The sequence below is a fragment of the Wasmannia auropunctata genome, unplaced genomic scaffold (assembly GCF_000956235.1).
Source record: "Wasmannia auropunctata unplaced genomic scaffold, wasmannia.A_1.0 LD335844.1, whole genome shotgun sequence".
NCBI classification, from domain to species: domain Eukaryota; kingdom Metazoa; phylum Arthropoda; class Insecta; order Hymenoptera; family Formicidae; genus Wasmannia; species Wasmannia auropunctata.
This window is the reverse complement of record NW_012027046.1, coordinates 480304-496992: the sequence shown is the minus strand read 5'-3', so window position 1 is coordinate 496992 and position 16689 is coordinate 480304. Positions and strand designations below refer to the sequence as shown.

At 37.5% G+C, this 16689-nt stretch overlaps 1 protein-coding gene across 5 annotated transcripts in view; it reads right to left on the bottom strand.

The window, feature by feature from the left end:
* The window catches only part of LOC105455758 (disabled homolog 2-interacting protein), a 290985-nt gene that overhangs the window by 104307 nt on the left and 169989 nt on the right, over positions 1–16689 (bottom strand). The window contains exons 1-2 of one of the 5 annotated variants that reach the window (XM_011699318.1): positions 14921–15272; positions 8182–8342 (exon numbers count right to left, since the gene is read on the bottom strand). The exons of 2 other annotated variants lie outside the window; for them this stretch is intronic. The gene's annotated coding sequence lies outside the window, so the exon portion shown is untranslated. Of the gene's footprint in view, positions 1–8181; positions 8343–14782; positions 14874–14920; positions 15273–16689 lie in introns of those variants that run through there. 2 more of the 5 variants (XM_011699319.1, XM_011699320.1) reach the window with 2 other exon arrangements.

The window sequence follows — 16689 nt, the reverse complement described above, 5'->3', positions numbered from 1 at the left end:
ATTGCGGGAGAAAAATGTCTCTCTTCCTTTTAGACAGCAGCAGCCCGCAACAAGCGTCTAGTTGCACAAGAATTGTACACCACAGTTTCGTAATGCGAGAAACGCCAGCCGACACAATTGGAGGAAAGTGTAGTGTCGACGAAGTCGTATGCTCGCGTCGCAATTAAGAGAGATGTGTAATATAGTTCGATGGCAGAGCGTTTTCGCTCGCATAACCGTATCTGTATTTGGTAAATGAACCGCCTGCACGGTGCCTTTTACGTTCGCACAATTAGATTTATTGCACACCATTCCTCCATTAAACTAAAAGGCATTACCTTCTAATTTGGTAAGACAAAAATTAAATTGCATCTCGTAGAGCTACGTAATTTATTTGAAAGTGCCTTTTCATCAAAAATTTTCTACTCACATACTTTTCAAGGGAATCCTTAGATATTATGTCAAAGTAATTTATATAATAATATACATAATAATCTCTTCATTAATCATATCTTTTTTAAATCTGCGTTTATGTAACTTGAATGTTTATTAAAGCGATTTGTAGTGTCTTTTCAAGTCTACAATATTCTCTTATAATATCCTATTTCAAAGTCTCTCACTTATCACACAAGACACGTCTCGATGTTTTAAAGATTACAGGGGTCGTGAATCGAAAAGATAGTAGCAGCAAAAGGTCAACGACCCAGCCTAGCTTATTGTCATATATAAAATCTCGGTCGTACGGACTCAATCACGTAGCACGCAGTGTATCACATAGTGGTCGAACAAAAGGAGGATGCAGGAAGTGATTTGGTACAATGTTTCACATCGTAAAACACAAGTCTGCTATTAAAGGAAATTTAATTAAATAAAACGAGTCTTGTTTCTCATCTTAAAAGTACGAAGAACGTATTAACAAACAGAATGTATACGAGCTTCTTAAAAGAAAAAAAAGAGAAAAGGAGAGAACGCTGTTAGTTTTAATTTTATCAAACATAATATTCAAGATTATTATATAAGATGATATTTAAGTAATATTAATAATTCTAATAACGAGTACCATATTTAAAAGAAACGGTTACTTCCTTGCAAATAATAATTGCTTTTATACACGTTTGCAGAATGTAGCTCGCGATTAAACGCGAAAGAGCGTCCGTGTAGGCGCCTGTCCCGGGACTAAACACTCAAACTTCCTGAAAACTTCTCGTTGTTATTGCGGAAGTTAATCTCCCGTCGCACAGTAGATGATAAACAACGTAGTACGTCTGTAAGTAAGTTTGTAACAAACTTCCACCGCCTTTCCCACCGTATTTGCTGATCTCCTGTTTGGAGACGACTCTGCGTCATTTACCGCAAACTTTGTTGGACATCCAGAATCATTTATCATGTGACATATACTTTATGACTTCTCAATAGCTCACACGCACAAAGCGAAATTAAGTTTCAGTAGCGTACAATTTTATATAAACAATTAATTACAATCAAACTTTCATAGACTTCTGATTGTTCGCATTGGAGCGATTGAAAGCAATCGAAAGTGATGGTTCTATTTATGATAATTGAAAAAGAGATATAATTTGACTTAAAGACGTTATAATATTTATAATTATATATAATTATATTTATAATTATATAGAACAGTAATAGAAACCATAAATAGAAACAGTAATAACAATATACATATTTAAAAAAAATTGTTTAATTATTCATGGCTTTTCTATTTTATATTTTTCATTGTTTAAAAAGTTGGTCGAACCAAATATTGTAACTTATAGCAAATACCTAAAAAATTTAATAATAAAATATTTGCTTCAAAATTATTCATCATATTGAGACTGAAAAAGAAACAACGTTTATCGTCTGTCTCGATGTCTTTACTTATTGAACGCAAGATGTTTCGATGACCTCACACGCCCAAGTCAAAGACCTGGTAAGTGATCTTGAAGAAATGTGAAAATCGGTAATACCACCAAAATGTAGGTCGAATCAGTCATGGCTCCTGAACAAGCTTTATTATGTTAAACCGTAGGTCGGCCAAAGAAAACTCATAAAAATTCATGAATGTAAGCGCGAGTGAGTAATCTAATCTTCTAATTATCTCATCACGTTGGAGCAATTTAAAACGGCGCTGACGTCATTCGCTTCTTTGTCTGGCTGTCGAAGTTTTAAAGATAAATTGAAGCGCTTACTTTTCTAAAATTTAATAAAAAAAATTACACGTAATTATTCGCCTTTATTCGCTTATTAATCTTTTCGCTTGTAATTATAAGCTATTTAATTGAAATCATTTAATCTTCGACGATTAAAACTAATAAAACAAGAAACGCAGATACAGATCCAGATACAGATCTACAAAAACAAAAGAAGGCTTTCTTTCGACCTTGATATAATTTTATTTACTCCGCGGCGCTTCGCATCGCAGCGTCTTTTTAATTGACTGCTGTTTTAATTCGCAATAAGATAGATGCGGAGCTTGCATGCCGATACTACATTTCGCGCGTCTACTTGCTACTTTTACGAGAAAATTCGAGATGAACGCGATACGAGGGATTCGATCGTTCTCAGAAGAGGTTCGACGCAAAAACAGCGACACGCGACAAATTCGACGAATCCGTTAGGTCGACCTGTTTCCAACGATCTGTACCGCGACGGTAGGTATACAGTAAGGTATGTGCTATATGTGCGCTTCGCAGAGCCGGAAGAAAAATGGTATTGAACCACCAAGTTTCTATCGGCGATATTTTTACGTCATCGGATGCAAAAAGACAGTGGCACGTACGAGATGGAGAGAGAGAGAGAGAGAGAGAGAGAGAGAGAGAAAGAGACTCATAGCCGTAACGTCCAAAGTACTTGAAGCTCGCCCAGGAACTTTGACGCGACCACCCCCGCGCTTACGTGAGACGTATACAAAGCCGTGCCCTTCCTCTCCCACCCTCCTCGCATTTATTTCCACTCATTTCCATTTGTCGGCATTTACGCCCAGGAGTGAGAGGAGTAGAAAATCAGGGAACAATAGCGAATCGCCTAGAGTTGATCGAAATGGGTCATCTGTGCCGAGTAAGCGATTTTCGCATGAAAATTTAACGCAAATAGAAAGAGAATCGACTACGAAAATTGTGATTGAATAATGGATATATTCGCGAAAAAACTGTCGCTGTGCTAAAATGCCAGTGGAAAAGGTCAGATTTTGACAGACATAAATGACAAGAGCCTAAGCCAACGGAGATGTGAAATATAAAACTGAATTATTTTTATTTTTATTTTATGCTATATATATACATAGCATAGAAATAAATGAATAAATAAATAAATATTATATACATATAACCAGTAAAATTTCATTTTCGCTTTGTCGTGCAATTTCAGTTTATTGGAATGATTAATTTCGATATAGTGTAATAAAGTGTATTATGTAAAGTGTGATATGTGAAGTGCGGTATACGTTTAATACGTTGAGACTTCGCGGCTAGCTAAATGGATTTAATTGGGTTAAATTAACCTTGCCGCGCGCCTTTTAAGCTCTATATTTGTATGTCCTATTTATAAAATCGCAAGGTGAAAACTTGGAAAAATATCCGCTGGCGACACATTTCTACTCCAATTGGCATACACGAGGGTTGATAATACGACATACTCGACAGCTGACAATGAGGAGAAACAAAGCTTTCTCGATGTGAAAGAACAAGTGTTATAGAGTCCTTCTATTAACGTTTTACTCGGTTATGTAACTTTCAAAATTTTATAATATTTTAACAAGATAAAAAAAGATCAATATATTCCACTTGGTAGGAAGAAGCTTGTGTGATCAAAAAAATCTGGTTACTAGTGTACCGCAAAAGCGGTATCTGTATCGTTTAACAAAGGAAGGCTCTCCCTTTTGTTAGGCGTTATCCACACCGGAAGTTGCGACTACCTGCCCGCACGGCGCTTCCTGTGTCATGCTGCGATACTCTGTTGCTCTGTTTCATCCTCCTCACTCTATTTCAAATGGAATTTTTAACCTGACATGTGAAAAAAAATGTTTCATCATAATGGACTCGAATATTTCATGCAGTGTCGTCATGACATTACGATCGTTCCCCTTCTTTTTCTTTTTGATCTCGAAAAGATTAGATACTCTCCGCAGGCTTATTAAGATCTGTCATATTATACACTTTGTTTGTTACACAAATGCGTAGAATTCTCTTACGTTTGAGAAATAAAATTATCCTCGCATCCGATTAGTGCCTTCACTTATTATAATTTTCACTTTTAATTTATGATTTAGATATCAATCAATACCTGCGAAAGTTAAACAAATGCAAAATGCAGTAATTAAAATAATTGTCAATAAAGAATATAAATATCAATATCCGTCAAATCGTTTAGTAATTCTGTTAGAAAATTACTTAAAATCTTTTATTAATCTTTAATTAATCAAATCGTGATGATCGCAAAGAGTGAGTACATATCACTTTTCACATCAAGACGAAAAATAAATTAGTTCTATTTTTTTTGTATTTATATTAATTAGAAAAAAAGAATGAATTTTTCACTCAATCTAATATAATTAATTTTTATCTTATAATTTTCGGAAGTAAAATATTTTTTTAATAATTAATTTACATTATAAAATTTTTTTATATATCTTATAATGTGAGCTAAAAAAAATTTAAAAAATATCATTTTTTGCTTCATTGCTTATTTCAAATTTAAACAATTATATATAATTAATAATAAATCTTTTTAATTTTTCCATGCGACAGTTTTGATGTGGCTTAGAATGGACTGCAGATCAATCCTCTAAAAATTCCTGTATAACATGACTCGTGCCGCTATTCTATGCACGTAAAAGAAAACGTGAAAAAAAATGCAAACGTCAAAGGACCCACGCGATGCCTCTTTGTCGGACGTTGCATGTAACTACCTGGTCTTTTATATTAAAAGTACTTCGACCGGCGGACGAGAATAGTGCGAAACCGCGATCGATCGATCGTTCATGCTCTGCCTCGATGCTTCCCGTGTCTTTCCCGTTGGAAAAATTAAAAAAAAAATATCCACATTCACCACAGGCACTTGCCAGGGCGATCCTCGAGCAAGGTTCGCTTTCCAAACGCGCATATTATATTATAAAGAACTCCCGAACATACCACACGAAGAGGACTTAGGCGAAGTTTCTTCTAGTGAGTATTCTAGCTAGGAGAGTTTATAACTGTCGACACTTTGCGGCGTAAGAAAAACGCGGGAAAAAGCGGGCGCGAGCATGGAGAATGTGCGGTAGACATGTAACTGTAACGCGATAAGAGTATTTTACGCGAATGCGAAGAAAATTCCTCGGAAATCATAAATAATTCCAAGTTATACGACAAGAACCAAGAAAGTTTTAAGCTGGTTACATTTAATATTTCAAGCCGATTCAAGCCGAAATATAATTCAGGCTCTTTTGTGTTTAGTTCTAACAATTATGTATCTTGTCAATAACTTTAACACGAATAAATTATTTTATATAACAATTCTAATTGCATCACATTTTCTTTAAATTTTTAGCATGTATAATAATTGTGTCATTCCAAGTGTTAATATTTTTTTATGTTTTTAATATTATATTACTATTCTTTTAAAATTTTCAACTTGTCATTTTTTAAAAATATTCTTTAGAGATTTGTTAAATAAATGGATTAATGTTTCTATATAAACAAACATGTGTCCATAATTAATTATATGCTGTCAATGTGCAAGTTTACTTAACTATACGACGGAATTAATAATATGTCGGAAGATAATTTTATTCTCGGTGAACAAAAGGGCATTGTCGCAAAAGCTACAACCTCTAAGAAAATTCTTGTTCGCTTATTAGCCCATTTGTTTCGCTCCGCCACTAAATTCGATTCCAATTCGATTTCAATGAGTGTACTAATTGCCGGTGGCTCGATTAAGCGAGTTACAGTAAAGTTCCGTTTGCGGCCATAGTTTCGAAGGCGAATCCCGCGTGTATAGAATGGAACTTTTCAAAGCAAGAACAGAATTAAATATCAGATAAAAGATAACGATTCCGTTAAAACAATAGCGATTCTGCTATTTTGCGTGTCATAATTTTTGACGGTATTTATTTTTATGTTCAGAAAAATAAAACCTTGAAGTGGCAACGCTGAAATTACCGAGGATTTTATATATTATAAAGTTGGAGAATTTGCAATCCTGTTATCAAAGAGAGAGAGGGGAGGAGAGAGAGAGAGAAACGTGGCATTCGTAAGCTGCTTAAACCAAGTGCTTTCGCGAAACAAGAGAACTTTAAAGCTTTCCCTCGTGTTCTTTCTCCGCGTTTTCGCACAGGTGTACTTTATGCGGTGGCATTACTTCGTCATGTAAATTCGTCGCAACTAAAATCCGTATAGTTTAAAACCGCGTAAAAACGAAACTGTCGAGTAGTGGCTAACAACGTAGAATGGCCGTCCAAAGTAGTTTATTAAACACGATTTTTACTTTTCGTTAAAGTAATTGTAACGTGTTTTTCAGCACAAATAATATTAATTATTTTGTATTTTTATTACTTAAAAATAATTCCTTAGCAATATTAAATTTTTCAGATTTTATAATATATTTAAATATAGACGATAATATATGAACATTAGCATAATAAAATTGTTATAAAATCTGATATTATGTTGTTTGCAACTATGAGCGAATTTTCGTTGTACAAAAGTCAGTAAGTCTCATATATTATCACCATTGCATTACCAGTACTCGTAGGAGGTAATCGTAAAATCTATTCTTTATAGAATATACGAATACACGCGATAGTAAAACGTCGATGGTACGTCTGCGCAACGTGCGCATTGCCATCATAACTACAATTTTTTGTTAAAAGAAACGAGCGAAACCACAAACGTGAGGGAATGCATTACTGCAAGTGCTAGATTACACTGTATTACTGTAATTTTCGCGCGATATTACGATGATGTCATGATGCGTGAGAATGAATCAACTCTAGTATCAATGTAGCAAAAGCAAGCTTGAAGCGCGAACAGATTCGCAATTTTCATATCCTGTTTTTATGTAAAGCATAAATTTCCGTATCCGACAATTTTGAATCCGATATACAACAGCGATAGTTTGGAAATTGACGTGAAATGATCGGATAGCGAGGGGCGTCAAATTACGAGCTGGATTCCACAGATCGTGTAACGCGACCGCGGTATACATTTCGTCTTCGTAGCTCGTTACCTACGTTAATTGCGAGAATAATCAATCATAATTCCCGAATGAAAGCACGAGCGGCGCGCGTAATGGCCACGTGGAGGTAACGAATGATTGACGCGGCAATATTTCGCGCGTAATTGTTATATAGAGGCTTTCTCGATTCCGTTCATCATTATCGTCCTTCTCTCGTCATCGTCGGGCGTGTTAGTATACCTGCGGAATGCAATTTCCGGACTCTCGCGATTATACACCTGCTAACGCGATAACGCACGCGGCCTCACGCGATTAACTTAACTTGCTTGTAATCGCCCGAAACTCGTCAGCACGATAATGCGAAAGCAAGTTTTAACGGGGCAAGTGGATCATGAGTCCTACGGATAAAGCCATTAATAATTAACCGTGTCGCGGTTATTGTTACTGCAGTTAACGCAGGCGTCATCTCTTCACTCTGCCGTTAGGCAGATTATTCAAATGCCAATTACGACATAATGCCCTTTTGGCAATCTGTATCTGTACGGGAATTTATTGAATAACTCGATAATGCGCGAATAATTATCTGATATATAGAACATTTCGAAAATATTTTCCACCTATACAAAATGTGGTGTGATAATACTGCGATTGCTTAATTTAATTAATTATAAAATTAACTAAAACCAAATTAATTTAATTGCAATACAAATTCTACTCAATTCTTAATTAATATTTAAAAATTAAATAGATGCTGAAAGTTTTGTTTAATAAAGTAAAGAATATCCTTTTATAATTTAATATAATGTCAAATCTTATGGTCCAAAAAATTGAAGCAAGTCAATATGCCAATGAAGAAAGTGATATTCTCGATCTCTGTATTCAACGTGATAATTTACTTAATAATAATCTTTAGTTGATTGATGTTTCATCATAAAAAAGAATATATTGCTTCATACCATGTTTTATGAACGCTTCATGAAGAGAGAGACGCATCGAGCCGCTTGGAGAACGTTTGCCATTATAGAATTTTGAAAATTTTTTCCATCTTACCTTCTCCCCGACAACTCGAATCGTGTAAGTCCAAGGAGTCCTTAATTTATCGGCGACACTTGGCGCTGCCGGACACTATTCAGTCAGCTTGCCGACACACGCACTCGCGCCAAGGAATCCGAGATCTTTCACGCAGGGCACAAAGACGCTGCTGCGCCGCTCTGAATGGGGCATACCACGAGGGATTGTGTTTTACGCGCAGTTAATTTTAATATGCGTTACGTGCAGTCCGAGGGATGTCGCCTCCTCGGCGACGAGCTCGCTGAGTGACAAAAGAGTTCGCTCTTACGGTCACCAAACCGAAATAGATGCCGGTGCAGTCGGGAGACTGAAAGGCAGACTGATATCCCACTCCGAGCACGTCTGCGGGAAAGCGAAAAGAAGTGCGTGATACCCGCGCTCGCGCCTTCTGAAGTAAAAGTTCCAATCTTCCAGACTATCCGAGATGATCAGGGTTTTACCTTTTTTTTTTTTTATCAAGTCGTTGCTGCGAAAATTCGGAGGGGGAGGAGCAGCAAAGGGAACGTAATCGGATCGAGATGCAGGGATGTAGCTTATAACTTTCACTTAATAAATTTCCCGCGGTTTTCTACCACCCGCTGATAGTGCGTGATTTTCTCATGCGCGATTGTGCCGGAATTGGCGAATTTCGCTGACTGAAGGCGACGTTCTCAGCAATTAAGACAAAAGCGGCACAAGCAACGAGCGCGTTGCGTCCGGCTTCGCTCGTTGTTATCTGGTGCCACGTAAACGCGCCGCGAAAAGAGGAAATAGCTCTCCAACGCGCGATTTATCTCTCGTCCGCTTCTCGACGTTACCAAACTTCAAACCGAACCGTTTCGCTATCTAAAGGCGTAATCCTTTATCGAAAATAATCTCACAGCTCTGTTGATAAGGTCCACCACTACTCAGTTCTCGACGAGCGAAATATGGGACGAGCGTCGTTAAAAGTCTCTTCCACCCCTCCCACACCTGCTGAAACGTGACTCGAATTCTGTCGTTAAGAGATTCGCACCTGCCGGCTCTGCCAACAACCGACAGAGTCGGTGACCGAATATCAAAGGAATGACCATAAAACCACGAGAGAAGCATGATGGATATTTATTACTACAATTAGAAAATTGAAAAAACGTAAAAAACAAAAGATTGATTGCAAGAACGAGACGTGTCCCTAATATAGAAATTTCATCTTAAATATGTCACTAATATAAGAGAGAACGAAGCATGACGATAATTTATCTATTATTCTGCCACTTACTACTAGTTAAAAACTATCGTAAAAACGTTAATTCGTTTTATCTTTTTTTTCCAGGGAAGAAGAGAAAGAGCGGAAGGCAAATTGAGGCCAGGGAAACGTCGTGTGCGCCAGGTGCAGGAAACGCACTCGGTAGTAAGAGACACGACCGATCGACCCCCCTTGGCAGGGCTCACGTTACGTTTCGCGGCGTCGACCGTTTCATGGCTGTCAATAAGAGCGCCGTCAAATAAATTCATCCCGGGCGCGATAGTAGGAAAGCTGACGCCCGAGCCGGAGATGATATTTCGCTGAATCGGTCCCGGCGGCGCGGCGGCGCATACGACGAGACGCAACGACCGTGATAATTTCGCCGATCGGACGATCGTAAAATAAAAATGGAGGTAGCGTCGAGAGCGAATCCGGAGAGCAGCTTGATAGGATAATTCGACGCCGCGTTGTAACGAGGATTCAATGCCCCGGGGGTATTAACTTTCGTTAACGGGCGCAGATCCTCTCGGGCGTGCCGTGACATGTGTACCCGTTCGCTTCCGGTGGAAGCGTATCGTTTTAAAACGTTCGTTTAATTATCGAGTGTGCAGGGATAATTGACTCGAGTTATATGTTGACAAGAACGACGACGACGACGACGGCGACATCGAAGCGACGTTTTACGTCGAACAAAAAAATTGTACTTACAATCAGCATTATCCAGGATACCCCAATGAAATGAATTCGCGAGTCTCATGCATGGCCATTTACCATGTCCCGCAGCGACGTGCGTCGATACAATAATTTAATTGCTTTTATCGTATACCGAAGCGAATTGAATAACCGCGTCGCGCGATTATTTAACGAATAACAATGCCGCACGTTAAATAATAAAACAAAGCTCGTAATGAAAACACGTCGAAATACCGTGAAAACACAAATGTTTAGTTTTTACGGAATATTGATGCGCTTCTAACTGGACAGAGAGGTGTACACCGCATGATTTCATTGAGTGTTATCGAAAGCCTTTACGAGACTATAACATTTAATGCGTTGCAGAAATTTAATATATTTTGTAAAATAATTCACAGTGCTTTTAAAAAGATAAGAGAAACCACTGCGCGCGCAATTGGGTATCGAGTCTCCTCTACATCGTAATGTGTGCTTTGTCTCGAAATATAATATATTTTGTAACACCCTGGCGTAAGCATACTTTAATCAGTATTATATGCAAGTGTACGTTGCACCAACGTGTTCACGGTGAACGAGGTATAAAACAATTCCACGAACGGCACACTCTGTAATCAATCTCCTGAGACGTTTAACAACAGAATGACGCTACACTCGTAATCATGACTCATCTGGGCGAGTAACGATGCTTTCATACTCGACGGATCAATATCGAGGCTTATTAAACTTTGTGAAAACAAATTTCTATACCATTATTCTTCGAGAACAATTCATTAGTATTACGCATTATAAAACAAACGTTACGAAATACAAAGAGAAAAATTAATCAATTTATGACTGGGCGCGTTCAAATAAAAAAGTTACTTTCCCATGATCCTGCAGAATGCAATATATGCAATATTTTGATCTAAAAACCGTTTTTTAACACCGTTTCACGGTGTTTTACCTTCATTTTGATTTATTTTTACTGAAGATTAATCTCCGTTAACTAACTAGTTTATTTTTGTACAAATGTAAATGCCTTAAATTTATATTTTTTTCAGATAATCCCATCTATATTTTTTGAATGTCAAATTTTTCATTCGCGTCGCGACGCACGAACGATCGTAACGGTAAAGGAGTTAAAAAGGATCACTGGGTAGAATAAACATGACGCGATGATTAATCGCTAGTCTGACATTAGGCTCAGAAATAGACCACCAAAAGAAACGACATTCTATAGATACACGTGTAACAATATAATCATCATTTTACATCGTACAAAACAGCAATTTTGAATGATAAAATCGTCACGTTCATGATTGTATAAACAGATACGTATGTGTGTTTGTATCTATTGTAATAAAGCCTTTTATCTTAATAAACTTATTTATTAATTAACGCAGCGATTAACTTGTCTCTTTTTCTTCAATCAAACATTGCCAAAAAAAATTGAGGGATCAAATTAAAAATAAATTTCGCCTAAATTTCTAAAGGAAAGTTTCCGCTGCAAAAATATCGTTTTTCTACAATTGAATCATAACATTAAGTGCCGCAACTGATAGCGAGAATGACCGTGGGAAGGCTGCTTATCTTATCAGCCTTTGTTAATCAGCCATTCTTTTTGACTATATTAATCCTTTTAAAATTCGATAATAAATCTATCATTAACATTTAATTTAATCGAATAAAAATCATTAACATTTAACTTAATCGAAGCAAAAACACATAACACGCATATATATTATATTCATTTTAGTGAAATTATTCTATGCAATAAGGCAAAAGACATCTGTTAACCAAATAATTACTAAAATCCACTAATAACGATGTTATCAAACACGCAATTATAGACTAAAATATTAAACTTTATCAAATATTTTCTTTTTAATTAAATTCCATGTAATATATTACCTTCAATGTATAAATGGGGCGCATATTTTATAAGTCGGCACAAGGAGAGAAATTTCTTCGAGAAACTTTCCGCGGAAGAAAAGAAAGCCTGAGGTTAGATAATGGAGAAAGGAGTGGGAGTGCACTTTGCGTAGACAGAATTGTCCAGACGGAGCATTGTCGAGTGGCGCATTGTCAGGGTCGTTTAGGTGTGGTCAGTCATTGTTACGTCTACCACGGTGCGATGCGTGTGCGTAACGGCTATAAAACGGATACTTTAATATCTGTAATTCATACCACATTGCACATTGCCGTAACATAATAGTGATGCCGCAACGAAGTTATTTTCGTTCTCTTGGATTTCACTCTTATCTCTCATTTCGCGCTGTCCTCCCTAACTTATCGTAGGTGTATGAAAACCCGAGGCAATAATGGCTAATTGTTAAGCGTAACATTATACGGGGGGATCAAATATGGAAGTCGCGTCGAGGATAGATCTCATAATGCAAATATTGTATCCATATGTTTGCCCAACTCCATAATAATCGCCAATGATTATTTGTGTACGTAATATATAGATACCAATATATGTACATACGTAATATGTAACGGGGGTAATTTTTAAATACATTAAATACATTAACCGTCGATTAATGCCATTGACTATCAACGAACATTCGTGACAATCGATACGTGCAACCTAACGAATATAGTCTGTGGAAATCGACCTGTGTAAAGTTTGTCCCAAAATCGCATCTAATTCTTTAATTATATATGGCGCATTTCGCAATAAATTTAAAGTTGATTCTTTTCTGTCTTATTTATAAAGTAAAATATAATCTTCATAAACCAATATTCGAACGGATCAAAGCCTAGTGCAGCTAAATGGATCGCGATAACATTGACGATCTAATTAAGAGGGTTCGTTAATTCTTTTTGCGGCATTATATATATCAGCGCGTAATGACGCACAATGGGTTGACACTCTCGGATGACCAAATGCGGGAAGGGACGTCGCGTGATATGGAGTAACAGGTTTTCATGCGTCGCCCGAGAAGACCGGGATACAAAAGACAGCCGTTCCGATCGAGATGACCAACGGAAGAATCGGGTTCGGAGCAAAAACGTCCGAGTCGCTCGCTTTCACGGCGCCGCGGGATTGTTCGCTTATATATATGTATATATATATGTACCGCGCCGCGAGGTCTCGCGAGATAAATCTATAGTTATTGATGGTACCTATTGGGATCGCATCGTATCAATCACGCGATATCGCCTCCCTCACGATTGCCGGTACGTGATAATCTTGAGAAAATATCGGAAAGCAGTTCGAAGCGGAAGGAGCCGCGGAATCATATAGATACATCGCATTTGTTACAGCGCGGAGAGATACGGCCGAGCACGTGAACGTGATTTGAACGCGAAAATATTTGCGGATGAATTACCGAGGGAAATCCGATCCGCGTCCCCGGATTCGCAGACGCTCTAAATTTCGTTAAGGCAACGCACGAGTGGCGATTTATTTCGGTCACCCCGTAGAGACACGCTCGCCGAGAGAGAGATAGAGAGAGGTTGCCCGGAAAAATTCACAATAAAGCACCTACATCACTTCTCCTCCAACATGCAACGCCCGGCGGCGGCGGCGGCGCGGCGAGTCGAGTGCATCGTTACTCTTTCACTAACAGCTGCGGCGGGTGTGCGTATAAACAAGCCCGGAACGAGTGATTCTTCGCCGAATGCGCGCGCAAGCCGGTCGACAGCCGGCGCGATCGCACAACGGAACCTAATCGGTCTAATCTCCACGCGCGACTATCTGCGAACTCCCTTTCTTTCTCGCGTAGGAAGAAAGCGTGTGCGACTCCGAACTGCAGTGACATTCGCGGAATAGACACAATGAAGTGTTATAAGATAAAAGAGGAATGAGCGCGCATTGTGCGTATGTGTGTGAGAGAGAAGAAAGAAAGAGAAACTACACCAAACATTACACATTTCCAATCCAATATAAATTAAATAAAATAGTCGTGAGCTTTCCTAAAGCCCGGTTTAAATTTACAATTCAACTTTTTTCAATTCGTAGAATAATTTTCATAAATATGTACGTATCATCTGCAGCTTCTTGTTTATATCTCATGTATTGCTTAACATATAAGTGGTATTATATATAATCTTTTATTACGACGCTTCTTAATCGTGTAATGAACTGTGATTCCTTCTCCACTATCTGATAACAATAAAAATAAGTCTGTATCTTATTAAAATTCTATGTTAACGGTCTTCTTATTTATGATAAGAAGTATTTTAGAAATCATTTTTCAACAGTATATTTACTTCGAAATAATACAGACATTTATGATCTTTGTCAAAATAAATGAGATGCTAAATTATAAATATATATTATCCATTATAAAAATATTATTATAGTCAATTGTTTGTCAATGATGTATAATAAATAATATAAAAAGTTATCAATGTAAAAAACTCCAAACTGCACCAACATAAAAAAAACTAAGCTACCACGAAATATTGCAACAATGTATAAAGAATAAAGAGTAAGATATAATATTTATATATAATAAAATAAGTTACCAATTAATAATGTAACAGTGTGTGTGTATGTGTGAGACGTATAATTGATTTAAAATAAAATATAAAACATATATGTTTCTAATATAATTCATAAGATAACAGTTTTAAGTTAAGTATTTCTCAAGTGCTAATTTCTTTTATCTTATCTTCTATCCTTATTCTATACACATTGTCACCTCAATCTCGGACTGCACTCAACTTCATACGGCTAAAAAACGCGATACCTACAAATATACGGAGCAACGATGAAAGCTAAGATGCACCTGTTCACTCCAATTGACGGCGCATCGCGCTGCACAGCGGCGGGGAGGGGGGGGGGGGGTAAAGCGTAAATCACGCGTTTAATCGCACAACAAAAGCGCTTACATTCGAATCCAACACGCGTACACAAAATCCCTCGGGCATACCCTGCATATCCGATATAACCCTGCATATACGATCGCCAACGGAAGTCGGGGCGCTGTTTTCAAGAAGGATCAACGGACATCGATTGAGGATATACCTGTAGGCGATGTCGTCGACGTATGCGTGACGATCGTTTCGGTCACTCGCGCGACATTCGCGTGACACACCGGATCGCGCACTGTTACGCGTCGAAGCCGAAATATTTCGGCCGGGACGGCCGGCGCGGCGTGGGCGGTCAGTCGGACGACAACGAAGACGATACGTTCGGACGCGCGCTCGAACGCCGCGTACCGCCACGCGGGAACATCGGAACTGAACTGCCGCCACCGCCGCCGCCGCCACCGCTCGGCAGGTTCAGCGCGGTACGCGAGGATAGTGTGTGTACGCGCGCGCGCTTCCATTCGCAGCAACGTTCACGGCGCTGCCGTCGCGCGTTTAAAGCGAATACGTTTCCACGCCAGAGCGGATCAGCTGATTCTCAATGTTTGAGTTGTTGACGTCAGAATAAAAGTACTTTTTTCGTAGATCTCTTCAGGAGCTTTAAGAGCTCTCTTTGAAGGGCTCTGTAAGAAATGAAAATGATATTTATTGAAATTCATTGGCGCGACGATGTTTTCTGGAGTAAAATAGCACATTTCATAAATTTAATGCTTTTTAAAGCATTTTTATTGTTATTGTTAGGCTGTTATTGTTAGGCTTGAGTCATTTGGGAATATATAAATTCTTAGAATTTAACTAATTTGTTGAAAGATAACAAAAGTTCCTTAATTATCTATACGTCATAAAAACCTTATGTTTGAGTATTATCTGAGCGAAAAACAGAATTATGATAATAATATTAATCGAAATTCGATAAATTAAAACAATTTTGTTTTCTAGAGCAAAATAATACAGTTCATCAACTTAATGTATCTAGTGTATTTTTAAAGTTATTATTGTTAGCCTGATGTAGAAATAAATTCTTGGAATTTATCTAATTTGTTAAGAGATAATATGTCTCGTAATTTTCTATGTTTCGTAGAAATCTTTGTCTGAACATTATTTAAGCGGAAAAAAAGAAGTTAAAAAATTTTTTTCTTCATGGAAATTATAAATAAGAAATGTGTATTTAATTAATAAGTTACAAAATTATTTTTATTGTCAGATAACAGTTAAGAACTTTTTGCAATATGAATACGATTACTGCACGATTAAGAAACGTTGACAATTAAAAGATAATATTATTAATGAAATATTGTATTATATATTAAGATTATACAAACAAAAATAAGTATCACGTGCGCAAATACAATTCCACGAATGGAAGGATTGGGGCTCTGTGTGTGTGTGGTACGTATTATCTAAACTGACGTTTGGACAGGATCCTAATTCCTACAAGCACATGAATCGAGCGCGTGCCAAGTTGTCTGGATAGAAATATGAAATACTGGTTCAAGAGAAGGAGAAGGATAAACTGCACGAGACACACAGATTGAGGAAAAGGACAAACTGTGAAAAGCGACAGAGAAAAAGCAAGCGATGCAGTCTCGTTGACACACGTGTGAAGTGCTTCTCAGTTGGGGTTCTGAAACCCCATACAATGTTCATGAAAATATAGAAGTATGTATTACACGGGCATATAAATACACCGTGTAATACAATTTTCCCGCTTATCCATTAGACAATAAATATAAGAAGTCTAAGATTACAGATTATTTAACTTTCATAAATTATCTAATCTAGACGATATT